The sequence below is a fragment of the Bos taurus genome, chromosome 1 (assembly GCF_002263795.3).
Source record: "Bos taurus isolate L1 Dominette 01449 registration number 42190680 breed Hereford chromosome 1, ARS-UCD2.0, whole genome shotgun sequence".
Classification (NCBI taxonomy): domain Eukaryota; kingdom Metazoa; phylum Chordata; class Mammalia; order Artiodactyla; family Bovidae; genus Bos; species Bos taurus.
Genome location: NC_037328.1, coordinates 95,549,351 through 95,568,884, shown reverse-complemented (window position 1 = coordinate 95,568,884; position 19,534 = coordinate 95,549,351). Strand labels below are relative to the sequence as shown.

The following is a 19,534-nucleotide window of genomic DNA, read 5'->3' as shown; positions in this document are numbered from 1 at the left end:
CTCCTCCAGGGAATCTTCCCAACTCAGGGATCAAACCAACCTCTCATATCTCCTGCATTGGCAGGCAGGTTCTCTATCACTAGCATCACCTGGGAAGCCCATATATTTATCAAAATGGCACCCCACTCCAGTACTCTTGCCTGGAAAATCTCATGGACAGAGGAGCCTGGTGGGCTGCAGTCCATGGGGTTGCTAAGAGTCAGACACAACTGAGCGACTTCATTTTCATGCATTGAAGAAGGAAATGGCAACCCACTCCAGTGTTCTTGCCTGGAGAATCCCAGGGACGGAAGAGCCTGGTGGGCTGCCATCTATGGGGTCGCACAGAGTCAGACACAACTGAAGCGACTTAGCAGCAGCAGTAACATGTATGTATATACCCATACACCATAGTTACTTTGGACAATGTATTTCTTATTGTATGTTATAGTCAAAATAATTTAAAAGTCACGGCTCTAATGGCAGTTGGGGAAACCAGAGCCATTAAATCTTCTCTTATTAATGGAAATAAAGCATTTTAAATATAAAATAACCATCCCCTTTGTTCAGCCTTGAATTGTCTTCCCAATACATTGCTTTCTTCAACAGGCCATGTCTCACAAAGGAACTCTGCTTGCAAAACTATGATGTCAACATCCCCAAATGCAGCATATCTCAACACTTTTATCCCTAGGACACAAGAGAAAAATGACATTCACGTGTATCTGAACCATACAACTCCTTGACCATAGCTAGATTTCAGGACTGTGGCAGAGATAAGGCCTTGATTAGAGGAGATTCCTTGAGAGCTATTGATAGCTTCATCTCTCTTTCTCTCATTCAAAAAAGCACAAGGAGATAGAAACTAGTGATGGTTTTGGGGATAAACTTGAATAAAATCTAGTACTTTCTAAGAAGAGCAAATCATTTACAAAGTTTAATATATAATAGCTCTTATTAATAACAACCATTTGAGGCGTACCTTAAACCGTGTCATTGAAACAGTGTAGTAGAGCATTGCTGTAGAGAGCTGAGTATATTCAGATCTCTCTCTCTTTCTCTTAACTTTTCCAGAACTGCACAGTTGTTCACACAACTGGCCAATTTAGTGTCTTTTGCAGGTGACATCCAAGTACCCAAGAAATAAGACCTAAGAGCTGTTAGAACAGGGAATGCTCATGGTTTTAAGAGTTCCTGAAAGATCATCGTCAGTGTGAATGATTTTCCTCAAGGATCTCTTCTTTTTTTGAATTAAGATCAGTTATGGAACATACTCATCTTCTTCCCTGTTCCCTGCTCTCTTTAGGCTTAGGGCTTTGGATAAAGAACAGATTTGGGGTTTGAACATTTAGAGGTGATAGAAATGCAAATAGCAGATCATGATGGGTGAAAAATTCCTGTATTTTAGAACTCAAATTCATCTGTCTTTGATGGGAAATGGAAATTCAGGGAATTGAAGGGACTTGCCAAAAGTCATGCAGCTTACTAATGACAAAGACAGGGGAGGCCTCCTGGCTCTGAGATTTCCCCCACTGTAGTAGCATTTCTCTGGGAATGGATTACCCTCTAGCCTATATGACTTACTAGCAACTCTTCCAAATGATAGCAGTTGTGTCTCTCAGTGTGAGGAATGTCAGGCCTGGTGAATACTATGGGGGAAGAGATTACAAAGGGAAAATTTTGAGATACTAACAAAGTGCTCTTTAGTCTGTTCATTTAACCAACCATTATTTAAGTCACAGGCACATAGGATACAAAAATTGACAAGATCCATCCTACCCTCACAGTGTTGTTCAGTCACTGAGTCATGTCCATCTCTTTGCAGCCCCATGGACTGCAGCACGCCAGGCTTCCCTGTCCTTCACTACCTCCTGGAATTTGCTCAAACTCAAGTCCATTGGGTGAGTGATGCCATCCAACTATCTTATCCTCTGTTGCCTCCTTCTCCTCTTGCCTTCAATCTTTCCCAGCATCAAGGTCTATTCCAATAAATCAGCTCTTCACATCAGGTGGCCAAAGTGTTAGAGTTTCAGCTTCAGCATTCGTCCTTCCAATGAATATTCAGGGTTGATTTCTGGTTTGATCTCCTTGCTGTCCAGGGACTCTCAAGAGTCCCTGGCACTCAGCCTTCTTTATGATCCAATTCTCATGTCCATACAGGAATACTGGAAAAACCATAGCTTTGACTATATGGACCTTTGTTGGCAAAGTGATGTCTCTGCTTTTTAATGGGCTGTCTAGGTTTATCATAGCTTTTCTTCCAAGGAGCAAGCATCTTTTAATTTCATGGATGTAGTCACCGTCTGCAGTGATTTTGGAGGCCAAGAAAATTATATCTGTCACTGTTTCCATTTTTTCCCTATCTGTTTGCCATGAAGTGAGATGGGACGAGATGCCATGAACTTAGTTTTTTGAATGTTGCATTTTAAGTCAATTTTTTTGCTCTCCTCTTTCGCCCTCATCAAGAGGCTTTTAGTTCCTCTTCGCTTTCTGCCATTTCTCTCACAGTGTGGCACAGAAAAAGGTCATAATGGTGGCATAAACCAGTGCCACATGTAAAAAGAAGCAGTAATTAGTTTTGCCTGGAGCTCGTGCTGCTATAAGGGTATGTGGTGTTGGGGGCTCATCCAGGAACCAGGTCAGCTGTGAAGATACCCATGATGTCAGCAGTCTGTTTGAGAGGCCAGGTGGTCTAGTGAACGATTCTCAATCTTTAATGTGGGATTCCTTCTAGAATACATACTGTGATTCAATAGGCAGATGGGTGGAGCCTGAGATCCCATTTCTAACTAGATCCAGGTGATTCCATGCTGTTTTTTCCCAGACCACACTGTGAGGAGCATAGGTCTAGTAAAATGAATAGGTATTTTCCATCCAAGAAAAGTGAGTCTTCATCCCAACACTGTCTCCTGTAGCTGGTTATCTTTGAGTATATTACTGAGACTAGTCTTTCTTGTTTGTAAAAAACATCCATAGTGTTATATACTGTAGAGCTTGCAGACTGAATGAGAATATAAGCATATTGCTCAAGACAAAGTAAAAGCTCATTTTAAATTAGTTCTTTTTTTGTACATATACATTTTGAATACACAATAAACAATTGCCTTAGAAATATTTGGCTACAAAGAACAAAATTCACTTAGAAAAGCCCTCGCATATGATTCCATCCAAAGTCTCATGACCCTTTTTTAAAGTACATATTCCTGATATGTATTTGTTTTTACAGCAAATTAAGACATTAAGATTTTCCCTGAAGCAATAACAAAACAATGACCAAGTCAGATAAGAATACAGGAAGTATTATGCTTAGTCCCATAACCTAACCACTAACCCACTCAACCTTGTCCTTAATGAAGTAGCATAATTTATGGGTGAGACATGGGAAAATTTGGAACTTCCCAATATAGTAAAAGGTACTTCCCCGGTGGCTCAGATGGTAAAGTGTCTGCCTGCAATGCGGGAGACTTGGGTTCAATCCCTGGGTCGGGAAGATCCCCTGGAGAAGGAAATGGCAACCCACTCCAGTACTCTTGCCTGGAAAATTCCATGGACAGAGGAGCCTGGTAGGCTACAGTCCATGGGTTCACAAAGAGTCGGACAAGACTGAGCTACTTCACTCACTCACTCACTCAATATAGTTAAGGGAAAAAGCCTCTGTAATAATGAGATTTTATAAGCCAAAATCTCTTTAATGTACTTAGGAATAGATAATCTTGAAATAAACAGTAACTGTACTTGTTTAGGGAATTGGTGTTTCTTTACTCATTTATCAAGTTCTTTAAAGCCTCAGAAAAGCTGTGAGAGTCGGAAAGGTCATATACCTTCACCTCTATTTCACAAATGAGGAAATTGAGGCCCAGAGAGGTGAAGTGACTGACACACTCATATTGCAAATTAAATAACAAAAAGCCCTGGCCCAGATGGTTTACCTCCAAGCAATCTGTTTTGTTTTTCCAAGGATGGGAGGTGAGAGTGGGAGGGAGGTGGGAGTGAGAGGCTGGCAGTTTGTGTTGGGGGTGGACAGTGGGCAGCAAAGAGGTCCTGGGAGTGGAGTGCTTCTTTGCCTCTGGGTGACTGTGGCTTCAAAGCTTTAGTGCCTGTGTTCTCAGAGATATTTGTTGGGCTAGAGTTAAGTAAATCACACTGAAGAGGGAACAAAATCATTTTAAAAACATAAGATTTTTAAATGTTTTGGCAAATTCACAAGTTGCGCCTTTGGGATTCACCCAAGTTTTTTCCTGATTTCAGTGCGCTTTCTTTTTGACTTCACGTTTCTTTCCCGTTTTCTCTATTTTTTTTTTCTGATAAAAATTCCAATTTAAGGGAGTTGGCAAATTATTAAAACACATATGAAATTCAGATTTCCTTTTTTTCTGTATATATTTCAATATTTATTAATACCTGGAAGCTTAGTTATTTTAATGAAGGACATTTAAGTAATGGGATTAGCACTTTAAATTTTAAGTAGAATTGCTATTTTGTACACTATGACAAGTCTTAGTGATTCTTTTTTTCCTCCAGATTGTATTCATGTCCTGTTGAAAGTTGAACTAAATTGGAAGAAAATGTAAGCAATACTTTAGAAAACTTAATAGTATATGCTTTTAGAAGATAATCTATGTATTTAACATCTTACTCTCCAGGGATCTTTAATCATTACTTTTAGACTCAGTGGTCATAGATGTTTATTAAAATGACAGGGAACAAGATTCATTCACCAAATGGTCTTTATAAACGCTCACTGGGCACAGTTGAAAACATGCTACAGAAGGTCTTGCCCTTCAAGAAGCTGACATTTCTATACTTTCTCAAATATTTTCTGACCATGAAATAGTTTATTTAGTATTTTGTGGGTAAATATTTTATTGTATTTTTAAAAAAATTGTTTTAGCAGATTCAGAGTAGGAAGACTATGAGCCCACTTCCTTTCATGGGCACATCAAAATTACTATTTATAGAGAAACTATTGATGATAATGACCTGAAAACTAGCAGAAAATTTTTTCCACAACTAAAGATATAAAGAAGAAACCAAAATGAGAGGGTTTGAATGAGCAGAAGTGTGGTATAATAAGAAAAAAAAAAGTTTAGTGATTGATTACACCATGGTGTCTATCCTTCAATATGTATTAAATTCCTTGAAGGCAGGAAGCATATCTCAGCCATCCTTTTATGTTTCCTTAATGACCAGCTGAGTGATTTGCTTAGAAAAGGCGTTCAATAAACATTTGTGAATTCCAGTTTTTGGATGGAACTGTCCAGAGAGTTTGATGAACTGACTGCATTAAGTAAGAATTTATTAGATAAACAGATATTTTTCATCCAAAGTTCTCTGCTGTTTTTCAGGATTAAATATGAGCCTGGGATGAATAGCCAATCAATCTCTTTTAAAGCATATAACTAGTTCTCTCCTAGATTTAAAGAGAAAAAAAATTTGGACTTTTTTCCCCTAATAATGTCATCTCTGGCCCTAGTCAATATTTCATGGCTGTTACAAAGAAATAAAACCTGATCAACAATATGTAGGTGCCTATAGGCCAGCACATGCCAAAGCTCATATCCCAAACAGGTTATATGTCATTAGGTTGGGTTTATATAAGCAATAATATTTAGGAATTCTCTTTAATCACAAATAATACTCACTGGTGGAGTGAGTGCTTAAATGAACTTACCAATCTCAAGAACATCAACTATGTAGAAAATCAAAGGGTATAACTTCCCTTATAAAAACAACTAACTGTCTCTGTGGAAGCTTGTGATTCACTACTATCCTAAATATGAAGGCAGCAGCCCCATATTTCTATTTCTTCCAAGACCTATAAGGACCCAAGAAAGGATATCGTTTCTTAAACAAGTATTATTAGGATCATACTGTATATCAGTACAATCAACCTTTTTTTTTGCTCAGCATATTTCCCATCTATTTTGTCACCAATGCTCAAATAATTTAATATTTAAACTGGATTATCAGGCTCCAAATAAAATGTTAGTAACAAAACAGGTTCTTTTGGTTTGCCGTTTGTGTTGAAGACTCAGTTCAGTCAGTCAGTTCGGTCGTGTCTGACTCTTTGCAACCCGATGGACTGCAGCACACTAGGCTTCCCTGTCCATCACCAACTCCCGGAGTTTACTCAAACTCATGTCCATTGAGTTGGTGATGCCATCCAACCATCTCATCCTCTGTCATCCCCTTCTCCTCCCGCCTTCAATCTTTTCCAGCATCAGGGTCTTTTCAAGTGAGTCAGCTATTTGCATCAGGTGGCCAAAGTATTGGAGTTTCAGCTTCAGCACCAGTCCTTCCAATGAATATTCAGGATGATTTCCTTTAGAATGGACTAATTTGATCTCCTTGCTGTCCAAGGGACTCTCAAGAGTCTTCTCCAACACCGTAGTTCAAAAGCATCAATTATTCAGTGCTCCGCTTTCTTTATAGTCCAACTCTCATATCCATACATGACTCCTGGGAAAACCATAGCCTTGACTAGATGGACCAGGTGTTATAATTTACATTTCTTAGTAAGGAAAGAGCCACAGGTGGTGGCAATTGAATCTAAGGCCATCCAGTGTATTTAAAGAATCTGATTGAACCAATGTTGTGCTGGTAAATGTTTAACAACCACCTCTCTGAGAAGAAAAGAGAATAGTCCTGATTTATAGTATTTGCTAATTTCATGGTATAAACTCCCACCATAGCCGTTTTCAAGTTAATTACATGAAGTCATTGAACTCAGAGTTGGGAAAAAGATACCATAATTGTCTTTCGAAACTCTGAAGGATCTGGCTCCAGCCCTCACACTACTTGGTATAAAATGCACAAAATGATCACCTGTTCACAAAACTGCTTGAAAATTGCTTCAGGTCTGATCTAGTAGGACAATTGACATTCAGAAGAAAGAAATTCCAAGACATGTCTAAATATATAAAGCCCTTTTAGAATAATAGAGGTGACATTTCATGAGCTTTTGGAAAATAAGAATTTCAAGACATCAGCTTGATAGCAGAGATAAATGCTATTATTTTTCTTTCTCAAGATGTTATCATCTAATGTTATATGATTTTGATGAATGACCCTTCACTAGAAATCTTAAGAAGTAAAATGAGTACTATTCATTATTGTCAGGGAACAAGTATTTTACAGATAACAATTTTTTTTAAATTAACTAAAGTTCATTGCTCTAGTCAAGATGTTTAAATATTATTCTAATCATATTGCATTATAACTCAGGGAAGCTACAGCAATTCTCTAAAGAAAGACTGTAGACTGATCTGTAAAGCACTGCAGTATGGTGAGGAGTTATTTGAATAAATTGAGCTGTGGGGTCCCCTGCTTACTGTTGTGTGCTTGAGTATTTAGTTTGAGTTTTTATATTTCTCCCTTCGTTTCATCCTTTTCTGCCTGCTGTGAGCTGTCACTTGCTCTCTGAGTGACGGCCTCTGGCTATTTCACTGCCTTCTCATTTCTAATTTGCTTCTTCTAACCTGCTGAGGGCTAGAAAACAAAGCAGCTAGCCCACCTTCTTTGCCTTCTGTATAAAATAAAGCAGAGAGAGGGGCTGGGGGGAATTAAAGGGCAACTATTTCAATCCATCAATTTGACATCTAGTTTCCCTACCAGAACTTAATCTGTTCATTTCCTAAAACAAGGGGAAAAGGTACCAGTGGGACCATAATCCTGTATAACTGAAGTTGGGGCTGAGATTTCTATTGTCCACAAACTAAGATATTACTATTGTCTCCCATCTTATAACACCTTGAAATATGGAGTGCCTTTTTTTTCTATCTTAGGGCATCTCAAAGAAGACACCTGTCCCACTATTCAGAGTTGGATTTCTGACATGAAATGTTACCTTTGCCTCTTCCTGGTGGCTCAGACGGTAAAGAGGAGGAACCTGGCAGGCTACAGTCCATGGGATCATAAAGAGTAGGACATGACTGAGAGACTAACACTTTCACATTCACCTTTGCCTCCTCCTCTTCAGGGTTCTCTTTTGCCTCTAAACTGCCATCTGTAGTCACACAAAGACAATTATACTTAAAATTTGTTCTTTGTTCCCAGCCTTTCCCTTATACCACCCCCAGTGAGGTTTACGTACAGAAATTCACAGATCTTAAGTCTATAGTTCAATGAATTTTGATCTACGTATATACCTAAGTAACCATCACTTTAATCACAGTATAAAACATTCCGTCACCCCACAGAGTTGTATCATGCCCCTTTCAATCAATTTCTACTATTCATAGGCAATACCTGTTCTGATGGCCTATTCTGAATTTTATCTCTGACTTCTTTGGTGCCACATACAGTTTTGGGGATTTAGCTATCTTGTTGTATTTATCAGTGGTTCATTCTTTTTCATTGCTGAGTAGCACTCCAGTGTATAAATATAATATAATAGACAGCTATTTCACAATACCTGACACTTAAATTTGCCAGTAACATTTTGATAATTTGTTTTATCAAGTACCTATTTCCCATAATCCATCAATTCATTATATTTTTGGATGCTTTTTAAAGTCAGTTGCAGACGTCAGTACACTTTACTGCTAAACACTTCAACATGTGTATCACTGCTGCTGCTGCTGCTGTCGAGTCGCTTCAGTTGTGTCCAACTGTGCGACCCCAGGGACGGCAGCTCACCAGGCTCCTCCGTCCCTGGGATTCTCCAGGCAAGAACACTGGAGTGGGTTGCCATTTCCTTCTCTAATGCATGAAAGTGAAAAGTGAAAGTGAAGTTGCTCACTTGTGTCCGACTCTTAGCGACCCCATGGACTGCAGCCTACCAGGCTCCTCTGTCCATGGGATTTTCTAGGCAAGAGTACTGGAGTGGGGTGCCATTGCCTTCTCCGCATGTGTATCACTAACTAGAGTTAATACTTGTTTCTGGATTTTGGCGGGGGGAGGGGCGCGGAATTTATATACAATGACAAGTATAAATCTTAAGTGTACTTTTCATGAATTCAGGCAAATGTTACCCAAATTCATACTAAGATATAGGCAACCCGTTATGGACTTTTATCACAAATTAGTTTTACCTGTTCTAGAACTTTATATAAATGGAATCACATAGTATATACTCTTTGATGTAAGACTTCTTTGACTTGCCATGTTTTTTATGTTGCTTGTATAAGTAGTTGTTACTCTTTTTTTTTTTTCTTCCTAAATGTATTCCATTGAATGGATATACCACTGTTGTTTAGCCATTCTCCTGTTCATGAACACTTGGGCTGTTTTCAGTTTTTGAATGTTACCAACAAAGCTGCTATAAATTCTTATACAGTTTTTTTGTTTTCATTTCTCTTGGATAAATACCTAGGCACGGAATCGCTAGGTTTGCTGCTAAATCACTTCAGTCGTGTCCCACTCTGTGCAGCCCCACAGCCGGCAGCCCACCAGGCTCCCCCGTCCCTGGGATTCTCCAGGCAAGAACACTGGAGTGGGTTGCCATTTCCTTCTCCAATGCATGAAAGTGAAAAGTGAAAGTGAAGTCGCTCAGTCATGTCCGACTCTCAGCGACCCCATGGACCACAGCCTACCAGGCTCCTCCATCCATGGGACTTCCCAGGCAAGAGTACTGGAGTGGGGTGCCATTGCCTTCTCCAAGGTAGGTTTATGCTTAGTTAAAAAGAAAAATCCAAATGTATTTAAAGTGGTTGCTCCATTTTACATACCTGCCAGCAATGTATGAGTTCCAGTTGTTCGACATCCTCACCAACACTTGGTATAGCCAATTTTTTAAAATTTAGGTGTTCTAATGGGTGCAAAATGGTATCTTGTGTTTTTATGTATGTTTTCTTAATGATTGATGATAATGAGAATCTTTGTATGTCCTTTTTGATCATCCATATATCTTCCTTTGTGAAATATTTGCTCATGTCTTTTGCCCATTTTAAAAATTAAGTACTTTTATTGTTGGATTGTATGAATTCTTTACATATTGTCAGACACACATATTTAAATACTTTCTCCCAGTCTGTGGCTTGACTTTTTATTTTCTGAACAGTGTATTTTGATGTGCAGAGTTTTTATTTTTATTAAATCCTATTTATTATTTTTTATGGTTAATGCTTTTTGTATTGTGTTTAAGTAACTTTTACCAACTCCAAGATCACAATGATATTCTATATTTTCTTCTGGAAGCATCATAACCTGAACTTTTACGTTTAGCACAGTAATTTTAGAAGCATTTCCTGAAGCCTAGAAAATGCTGCTAATATATGCACTGGTAATATACACAAATGAGAACCAGCAGCTAACTTCATTATCTTAATTTTAAATCTTCTCTCTTGAACTATTTGTTTACATTTCTAAGTGCTACTCAAACTGTTGTAAATGAGGGGAAGGGATTACTCTATCCTTGTTCCCAATGCCAGAAGAAAATCCATCTTGCAGTCTTGTCAATCTGTTGAATCAATGTTTTCTGGTTTGTGAACTGACTAGAAGCCAGCCTTCTTTTTGGATTGGCCACTATCCCCACGACACTCATTCAGTACACTCAAGTATAGGGTGGCTTCAGGCACAGTGCTGTAAAAAGTTCTCTATGAATAGTTTGCCTACTTTGAGAGGCAGAATTGTGACTAAAACTGTCACTCAAAGATTCCTGGATCAGCTGTGTATCCTTGAAAATATTCTTAAAGTTCAGAACTTCCAAGAACCTTATGGAAGTTTTCTTAACTGGAAATGATGACACTACACTATGGAATGTGTTTAGTAAACAGTGCATATATGCATGAGTCTGTGTGAGTGTGTTCACAGTAAAATATACAGCATGTTTCTTCATCGAGGTCTCCAGCCTTCCTCACTGACTGATTGTGAAAGACCCTTGAGAATCTAAGGGAATTCTCTCTCAGGCAGTTTTTTTTCTTTCCCGTCATGCCAGACCTGCTTTGTCTGTTGATCCTTTTCTCAGGATCACGAAGACAATTGCTTCTTTGTCTCTAGTCATTTAACACCAGTTGCAGAGAGGATTCTGCTGGTCTCATCCATGTACTCAGCTTAGGTTTTTCACTTTTATTTTTTTGACTCCTCACCAACATCTTTTCCGTAACCCTAGAAAACCATGTATTGAACTTACAGAGCAAAAGGAGGTTCCCTATGCCTCCAGCACACTTTGTGCAATTCCTGGCACCGATTGGTATTTTGGCCCCCAGACTGCAGTTGGTTCTCAAGCAGTTTTTCTTGTGTCTTCATACTGAGGACAGTGACTACAGCCATGAAATTAAAAGACACTTGCTCCTTGGAAGAAAAGCTATAACAAACCTTGACAACACATTAAAAAGCAGAGACATTATTTGCTGACAAAGGTCCGTATAGTCAAAGCTATGGTTTTTCTAGTAGTCATGTATAGATATGAGAGTTGGACCATACAGAAGGCTGAGTGCCAAAGAATTGATGCTTTTGAACTGCGGTGCTGGTGAAGACTCTTGAGAGCCCCTTGGATTACAAGGAGATCCAACCAGTCAATCCTAAAGGAAATCAGTCCTGAATATTCATTGGAAGGACTGATGCTGAAGCTGAAGCTCTAATACTTCGGCTACCTGATGCGAAAAGTCGATTCGTTGAAAAATACCCTGATGCTGGGGAAGATTGAGAGCAGGAGGAACAGGAGCTGACAGAGGATAAGATGGTTGGATGGCATAACCGACTCAATGGACATGAGTTTGAGCAAACTGTAGGAGATAGTGAAGGACAGGGAAGCCTGGCATCTGCTGTCCATGGAATCACAAAGAGTCAAACACGACAGCAAGTGAACAACAACAATTGTCCTTTGCCAATAGGACAGTTTCTCCTTTCCTAGAAGACAGTTTCCAGATATTCCAGATTGAACATGTCTTGAGTGAGTTCTTAGACTTCAGTGTCCTTAGAGCCACGTTTAACATCCCCTTGATTCCAGGGGTTTTGTCCCTCATGGCACTTCAGTTAATTCTCTAAGTATACAGTCCACATAGATTAGTATGAATGGACTAAAATCAGATAAATATTTAATTTAAAAATATCTCTGTATTTTAAGATTTAAAAAATGCGATTCATATGATATCAAATAGCTAAACTGAAATTTTCACTTTTTAACAGTTGTTTTGGCTTCTAACCAATACAACCTTTGCTAAAATGCTAACCACTTTAATTTATGCAAGTTAGTAATTCTCAATCCACAAGTGGTTTACTCTAAAAATATGCACTTTTAATTATACAAAAGGCAGTAAATAGTTTTTTGCATGAGAATTCCTGGGAAAACATTTTAAGTATCTAAAATATCATTAACTTAAAAACTAATTAGACTAATGTTTGGCAGGTTCCTACCCTAAAGACAGATCATTCATATGTTTCAAAAAATTGTTCATGTGTGTTACCATGGAGACGGTGAAGTCAAAACACACCAGCTAGTGCATTGTTCAGCTCTGCACTTCCTACTATAGATTTGATTAACTCTGGCCTTCTCGTTTTGAGAATTTGAGAACATAGCATTGTTTCTTTAACAAGAACATAGCATTCAGACTTGATCGATAAGGCAATAAGAATTAGATCTTGTAATCTTTGCTCTTTCTAATGTGATAAAATTAAAAAGAGCTAAAGCACTTCCTCCAGTTAGTTATTTTTGTGGTAAATGTAATAGACCTCTGATTCATTCCTCAGAGTAGCAGGGCTTGATCTTGTAAAAAGGCTGGAAAAAAAAGCTGTTTATTTGGTGAATGAGGCAGGTGTCCTTTTTGACTAAATCACCAAATAAGGCAGTTTTGGGGCTTGTTTCCTTTGCAGATGTCTTGAATATTATTCTCCATCTTCCTGCTGTACCAAATAGTGAGAACAATAGAAAAATATACCTCTTTTTCAATGAGGTATATTTGTTGGCCTTTACAAGACCCATTCATGGTGAGTTCTCTCAAAATAATATTGTTTCTACCCTTATTGGGGTTCAGCTAGAAAGTTAATATGGTTATGATTTCATTATTGCTTCTTTCACCCTAAAGACTGGTAGAATAGATATTTCTAACACTTTAATTCAACCCATTTCATGAAGGAATGATGTTACCAGTGGCTAGAAACAGCAGACTCTGTGTACATGAGAATCCCTTCCCCAGCACTTCATGAGGATGTGGAAAGAGAAATGGCTTAGGTTTGTTTTGTTTGTTTCTTAAATGAATTGTCTGAACCCCAGAGGATACTCAAAGCCCATCCCATTCTGCCTTCTACTGAGCACCAGCAAAACAACAGTGGTCCTTTTTAAGGAATCTCTATTTGTTTTTCTCCGCATCCAACACTCCTGTGGCAGTTGGAAGCTGACTAATAGTAGCAACTGGGCTTCCTAGCAAGGTTTTATTCAGTAACAGTCAGGTCATTCAGGCAGCTGAAAAATTTCATTTCTTGTATAAAAAATGTTCCTGCCCCAGCAAACAATGAAATTTGTTTCTTCGCGAGTACAGAAAAAAACTGAATCTTTAGGTTTTCCTACTTGACTCTATATGGAAAATATTTCAGTAATAACTCATTAATATATTTCTTTCCAATAATTAAAATATGAATATTTAACCATATAATTATATCAGATCTCAGGAGAGAAATTATGTGTATAATTTCTTCACTGCTTCTTAGAGAATGGAACTTTCTTTTTGATCTCACAGATGATATCTCTTTCATAGCACTTAGAGTACATACCGAATACTTCTGGTCCATCTAGGCTGCTGTTAATCTATAAATACCAACTTTGGGAGTGAGCTAATGGGACAGGAACTACCACTTTGCCCAATAGATAGTCTGTTCCAGAGCACAGAGGTGAAGTAGGCCTCCTTCCCCATTTTTGCTAGTTCGGACATGGAGGCTGGGAGACCATTTCTCTGCCTTCGGGAAGCCTCAACCCCACCGCCCCCACCCCCACCCCCACTCCCCACTCCCTGCCTCCAAGGAGAGCCAGGACAGATGGGCAGTGTATTTGACAAGGAACCCCTGCATCCTTGCTTCAACGCCCTTCTACTCCACTTTAAAAGCAGCACTGTATTTTCTAAGTGTTGGAACTGGCAACTCTGCCAGTCACTGGCTACATTGAACAATCCTCCATTCAAATCAGGCAGCCCAAACCCAGATTCAGTGGAAAGTTGTGATGGAGCACACAGAGGGAGGCCTCTCTGTCCTCCACTGTGCGGAGGGTGAGGGTTATGTCAGGCGCCCCAAAGATTCCAAAAGGGAGAATCCAGCAGAGTTCTTATACAGCATCTATTATACTAGTTTCACAAGGAGGATTTACGAACTAGAAAAAAAAAGTTTACCTTAGTTGGCTTCCTTTTGCTGGTGCCACCAGAGTCTGAGCCTTCTGAAATCTCCTCCAAGCAGAAGGGCTTGGTCTCTCTCCCTCTGAGGCCTCTTCAACCATGCTGGATTGTGTGGTACTAACATTTCTAAGTAAACATGTGAGTAAAATGTCTCTTTTAAAGGAGCCAATGCAGGGTTGTAGAGAGGCAGTAAGGGAGAGTTAGGAAGCCTCAGCAAGGCAATAAAAGAAGAGTGAAAAGGGAAGAAGAAAGGATAGATAGAATCTGCTAAAAGATATGTCATTTTTGATAATTAGTGTCTGCTTAGTTTTCTAGGACTCGTATGCTACCTGCCCATGATGTAAATTACCTTCTAACACCTACACCACACACACATACACACACACACACACACACACACACACACCACTCTTTCTCTAAGCTGCCCACACAGCTCAACTTGAATCTTATATTAGTTTCACAGGGCTGCTATTATAAAATATCAGAAATTGGGTGGCTTAAAGCAACAGAAATTTGTTGTCTTACAGTTCTGGAAACTTGAAGTCCAAAATCAAGGCCAGGCTCTGTCTGACAGCTCTAGGGGAGAACCTTTTCTTGCCTCCAGTATCTGGTGTTTGCCAACAATCCTTGGCGTCCTTTGGCCCATAGATGCATCACTTCCGTCACACACCCATCTCCCTGCGTGTCTTCACAGCATGTTCTCTGTGTATGTCTGGCTTTATGTCCAATTTTCCCCATTTTATAAGGACACCAGTCATATTGACTTCATTTTAACTTGATTACTTCTATAATGGCCCTATTTTCAAATAAAGTCAGATTCAGAAGTACCAGGGGTTGGGACTGCAGCATACCTTTTTTAAGTGACACAGTTCAGTCCATAACACCTCCCACTGACTGCTCTGCGCTCACCTCCTGTAAGGTCACCCACCACAGTAGAGGGGGGTAAATGAAACTTTTAAAGGGGGATGAAGCTCTAGATCAGGGTAGTGGGATAAACAGGCTAAGTCTGGTTTCTCTGGCACCACAAGGTATAGAAATAAAGTCATTAGGGAGAAATAGACCCTTCATCTCTTGAGGACTCTCTGTGCACAGGCTTGTGTTAGGAGCTTTCACAAACCCTCTTGCATCTAAAAATCTGGATTGCTCTGTTCCTTTTCACTTTACCTTTTTTTCAAACCCCTCCAAAGAATTTTTGCCCCATAGGAGACTGTGGATATTCATTAGAAATCACCCAGATCAAATTCTGAATTTTATAGATGAAGAAACTGATGGTCAGAGAGGCCAAGTAATCTCTCCAATGGTGCATAATTATTTAGTATTTGAGCTAAGGCTAGAATCCAATTTTATTAACTCTCATTCCAGCAGTCTCTGCTTCAGAGTTGCATTCCAATTTGAATTGATATTGTTTACAAAAAGGAAAATATATTTAACCTTAACTCCTACCTTTGAAGTCCCAATCAGAGTTTATAGGAAGGTTGTCAGGCCCTGCTTGGAACTCCCCCAGGAATCATGCTGCTGCTGCTGCTAAGTTGCTTCAGTCATGTCCGACTCTGTGCGACCCCATAGACGGCAGCCCACCAGGCTCCCCTGTCCCTGGGATTCTCCAGGCAAGAACACTGGAGTGGGTTGCCATTTCCTTCTCTAATGCATGAAAGTGAAAAGTGAAAACGAAGTCTGTCAGTCATGTCTGACTCTTAGCGACCCCATGGACTGCAGCCCACCAGGCTCCTCCATCCATTGGATTTTCTAGGCAAGAGTACTGGAGTGGGGAGTCTTGCTACTTCCTAGTTATTTGCCCTCAGAACAGGAGCAGATTGAATATGACCAGAGTGTAATAGTGTATGGCTAGGCTAAGTCACTTCAGTCATGTCCGACTCAGTGTGACCTCATAGACAGCAGCCTATCAGGCTCCCCCGTCCCTGGGATTCTCCAGGCAAGAACACTGGAGTAGGTTGCCATTTCCTTCTCCAATGCAGGAAAGTGAAAAGTGAAAGTGAAGTCGCTCAGTCGTGTCCGACCCTCAGCGACTCCATGGACTGCAGCCTTCCAGGCTCCTCTATCCATGGGATTTTCCAGGCAAGAGTACTGGAGTGGGGTGCCATTGCCTTCTCTGGTAATAATGTATATCTTGCATTAAAATAACTGCCCTCACCAGGACCTTTGTAGAAGATAAGAATTCAAAGAAAAATGGATACAGTCTCTGCCTCCAAGGAGTTGCTAGTATGGTAGAAGATTCAGAAATTTAAGAAATTAATCCCACCCTAACAGAATAAGCATCACAATGGAGATTTTAAGACAGGTCTAGGAGGGAGTTCGATATGCCTACAGCTGAATGGTTCCCAAGGATGAGTTTATAATCAGTGGAGCTGGTGGGCCAAGGAAGAGAGCTTGTGCAGTGAGTGGCACTGAGTTCTGGAGACCAGCAAAGATCTGCAGTGGCTGACAGTGTATGGTCCTTGGGCAAGACAAGTCACAAGTGTCAAGAAAGAAGAGAGGACAGGTCAATTAGAGCCAGTTTTTTAAGATTATCCTATATGCAGTAATTCAGACTTTGCCTATGGGTAGCAAAGGCCCAAAGTGGCTTTTAAAGCAGGGAAATGACAGGAACCAGTTCCTCTCTCAGGCTGGGACCAAGAAACCCTTGGAGGCACTGAACTTCACCTCCCTCATCAGTGCCTGACACCAGCACAGGACCTTCCTCCTAAAGTCACTGACATTGGTGCCACCTCCAACCTCCAACTGGGTTCCACTCTCACTCTAGGGCCTCCAAGAGAAGCAGGAGCCACTGGTGCACACTGAATGTCCAGTTTACGTATGGGAAAGCCCAGCTCCAGTACCACAGAGAAAAGCCCCTGGCAAGACATTGGGAAAGTGTCAGCAGGAGGGGTCCCTGACATTTCAGAAATCCCTTTCCCCTCTCTTTGTCCTTCTCAGCCTGTGTCATTAATTTCCAGGCTGTCTCCATAGCAGAGTCCAAAGAGCACCTTGGTATGTGTGGGAGTGTGATCCAGCCAAGCCCTTTGGAGGCACCTTTGGAGGCATAGGTATGTTTTTAGTTTGATACCCAAGCAAACTCTGAGCAGCAGATGAAGCTGCTTTCCCCAAAGGTTAAAAGTAATGAGACTGTCTTTGTGCCCTTGTGGTCTGATTTTTTCACAGGCTATTATGAAGGCTGTGGGGGGAGAGGGTTTATCCATATAATTTGCATGTTAATGCTTGGTCTAAAAATATGCTCTGAGAAAGGAAAAAGCATACTTTAAAATATGCTTCAAGGGAACAAAATTTCAATTCTTGTGATCCAAGTGCCTTGCAGTAAGGAAAAAAACATCAAGTCATTTCGTATTAATTTTATTTATTACAAGCTTTTGGATATCAATAGCTACATTTAGAGTTTTGGTAAAGCATCATATTTATATGCTTCTTAAACTCAGAATAGAGCAAGGAAATTCAAGAAGAGATCCTTTTAGTATTTCCTACTTCTTTCCTCCCTTCTTCAACAAATGTATCTCAACCACTTGATGGGGGCCCCATACCATGCTGGATATTGGGGTTCTCCAACCTACGTGTGCATACATGCTCAGTTGCTTCTGTTGTATCTGACTCTTTGAGACCCCATGGACTGTAGCCCGCTAGGTTCCTCTGTCCATGGGATTCTCCAGGCAAGATTACTGGAATGGATTGCCATGCCCTCCTCCAGGGTATCTTCCCAACCCAGTGATTGACCCTGAGTCTCCCGCAGCTCCTGCATTGCAGGCAGATTCTTTACCACTGAGCAACTGGGGACGCACTCCAGAATAAAGTTGGAAGGGGCTTACTACCAATCCTTTTCATAATAAAAGAAAAGGAACCATATTACAGTGATCAAATTCATAAGGAATTTTCACATTTGTCTGACTCAAGATATGAAACTTATCTCTGAAAGGGGCAAACAGAGAATTCACCTTGAGGGAAATAGTACGTGCAGCTAGGAGTTTGGGCTGTCTCCCTGAAACTTGTCTGAGAGGGTCAGCCTGTTGGGTGTTTCTGCAGGGAGGCTTGAGAGGAACTGCTGTTACCTGCTGAATCACCCTCCCCACATCCTGGCCCGCCTGCCTGCTCCCTGGGGGGTGTCTGCCCTTTTAGTAAAGGCCACATTTGCTTAGAGAAAGATGAGATCACCACCTGCGTGAGTTTCAGGGATGGCCAGAGAATGGCCTCTTCAGATGACTTGGGTCCACCCTCAGGAGGTAAGAAGCCTACCCTTTCCTGTGTATTTAACCTAGCCTAGCCCTTTGGACAAATAATGAGTATAACTTGGAGACTTTTCACAGTTTTCTTCATAATTTCCATTCCATGAACGTCTGTGGAAAGAGAACTTTTCATGTCTTTCTCTTCGCATATAAAGTTTTGTTGAGGTGGGTGGGGTGTTAACACATGAAGTTTTAACAATAACAATAAAAAATACAGTGAGAGTGAAAACTAGTGGGAAATATAGGTCAGAAAATCTGGATTCTGGGTTTAGTTTTCACCTTCCTATGGGACCTGAGGTATATCAGTTGACTTGTGTGAAATGTCCTTCTTCATGAGGATGTTGTATTAATCCATAGCAACATGTGTAGGTGATATGCATTATGAAAACAGAAGGGTGACCTAGAATGTGTTTGGAGAGCAAACATAGAAATGGACTTAGGAAAAGTCAGAGGTTGGGGGAAGAAGGAAGTCAGGTCATGGACCCGAGTACAGAAGAAGAGTGTGGACAATGAGGGCTTCCTCATAGCTCAGCTGGTAAAGAATCCGCCTGCAATGAGGAGACCCCGGTTTGATTCCTGGGTCGGGAAGATATGTTGGAGAAGGGATAGGCTACCCACTCCAGTATTCTTGGGCTTCCCTTGTGGCTCAGCTGGTAAAGAATCTGCCTGCAATGTCGGAGACCTGGGTTCAATCCCTGGGTAGGGAAGATCCCCTGGAGGAGGGCATGGCAACACACTCCAGTACCCTTGCCTAGAGAATCCCATGGACAGCCTGGCAGGCTGCAGTCCATAAGGTCACAATGAGTCAGACAGGACTGAAATGACTCAGCAGCAATTTTGTTGCTGGATCAAAGCATGAGAAGAAAACAAAGCATTTTTGGAAAGAAAAGAATTTTTTTAAAAATGGACAGACCAGAATGGCATAATAGCCTATTCTTTGAAGTCATACTGGCATATGCTCACTCAAATAAGTTGAATCTTCATCTTGGCAGATTCGTCTGGTGAGAATACATGCCAATCCAGAGCCCACAGTAACCATAGGGCCTCCTTAACTAAAGATATTTA

General features: G+C 40.4%; 3 long non-coding RNA genes across 5 annotated transcripts in view; 2 read left to right on the top strand and 1 right to left on the bottom strand.

The window, feature by feature from the left end:
• The window catches only part of LOC132345694 (uncharacterized), a 42,927-nt gene extending 29,541 nt beyond the window's left edge, over positions 1-13,386 (top strand). Inside the window, exons 4-7 of one of the 2 annotated variants that reach the window (XR_009495165.1) lie at positions 1,805-1,880; positions 4,501-4,546; positions 7,764-7,852; positions 9,293-13,386. This is a non-coding gene — a long non-coding RNA (uncharacterized lncRNA). The remainder of the gene's footprint in view (positions 1-1,804; positions 1,881-4,500; positions 4,547-7,763; positions 7,853-9,292) is intronic. The other variant, XR_009495167.1, reaches the window with a different exon arrangement.
• The window catches only part of LOC132345697 (uncharacterized), a 45,125-nt gene extending 30,383 nt beyond the window's left edge, over positions 1-14,742 (bottom strand). The window contains exon 1 of the long non-coding RNA XR_009495168.1: positions 14,238-14,742. This is a non-coding gene — a long non-coding RNA (uncharacterized lncRNA). The remainder of the gene's footprint in view (positions 1-14,237) is intronic.
• A 1,157-nt stretch (positions 14,743-15,899) lies between these two features.
• The window catches only part of LOC112447728 (uncharacterized), a 55,091-nt gene continuing 51,456 nt past the window's right edge, over positions 15,900-19,534 (top strand). For both annotated transcript variants that reach the window (XR_009495161.1, XR_009495163.1), the window contains exon 1: positions 15,900-18,466. This is a non-coding gene — a long non-coding RNA (uncharacterized lncRNA). The remainder of the gene's footprint in view (positions 18,467-19,534) is intronic.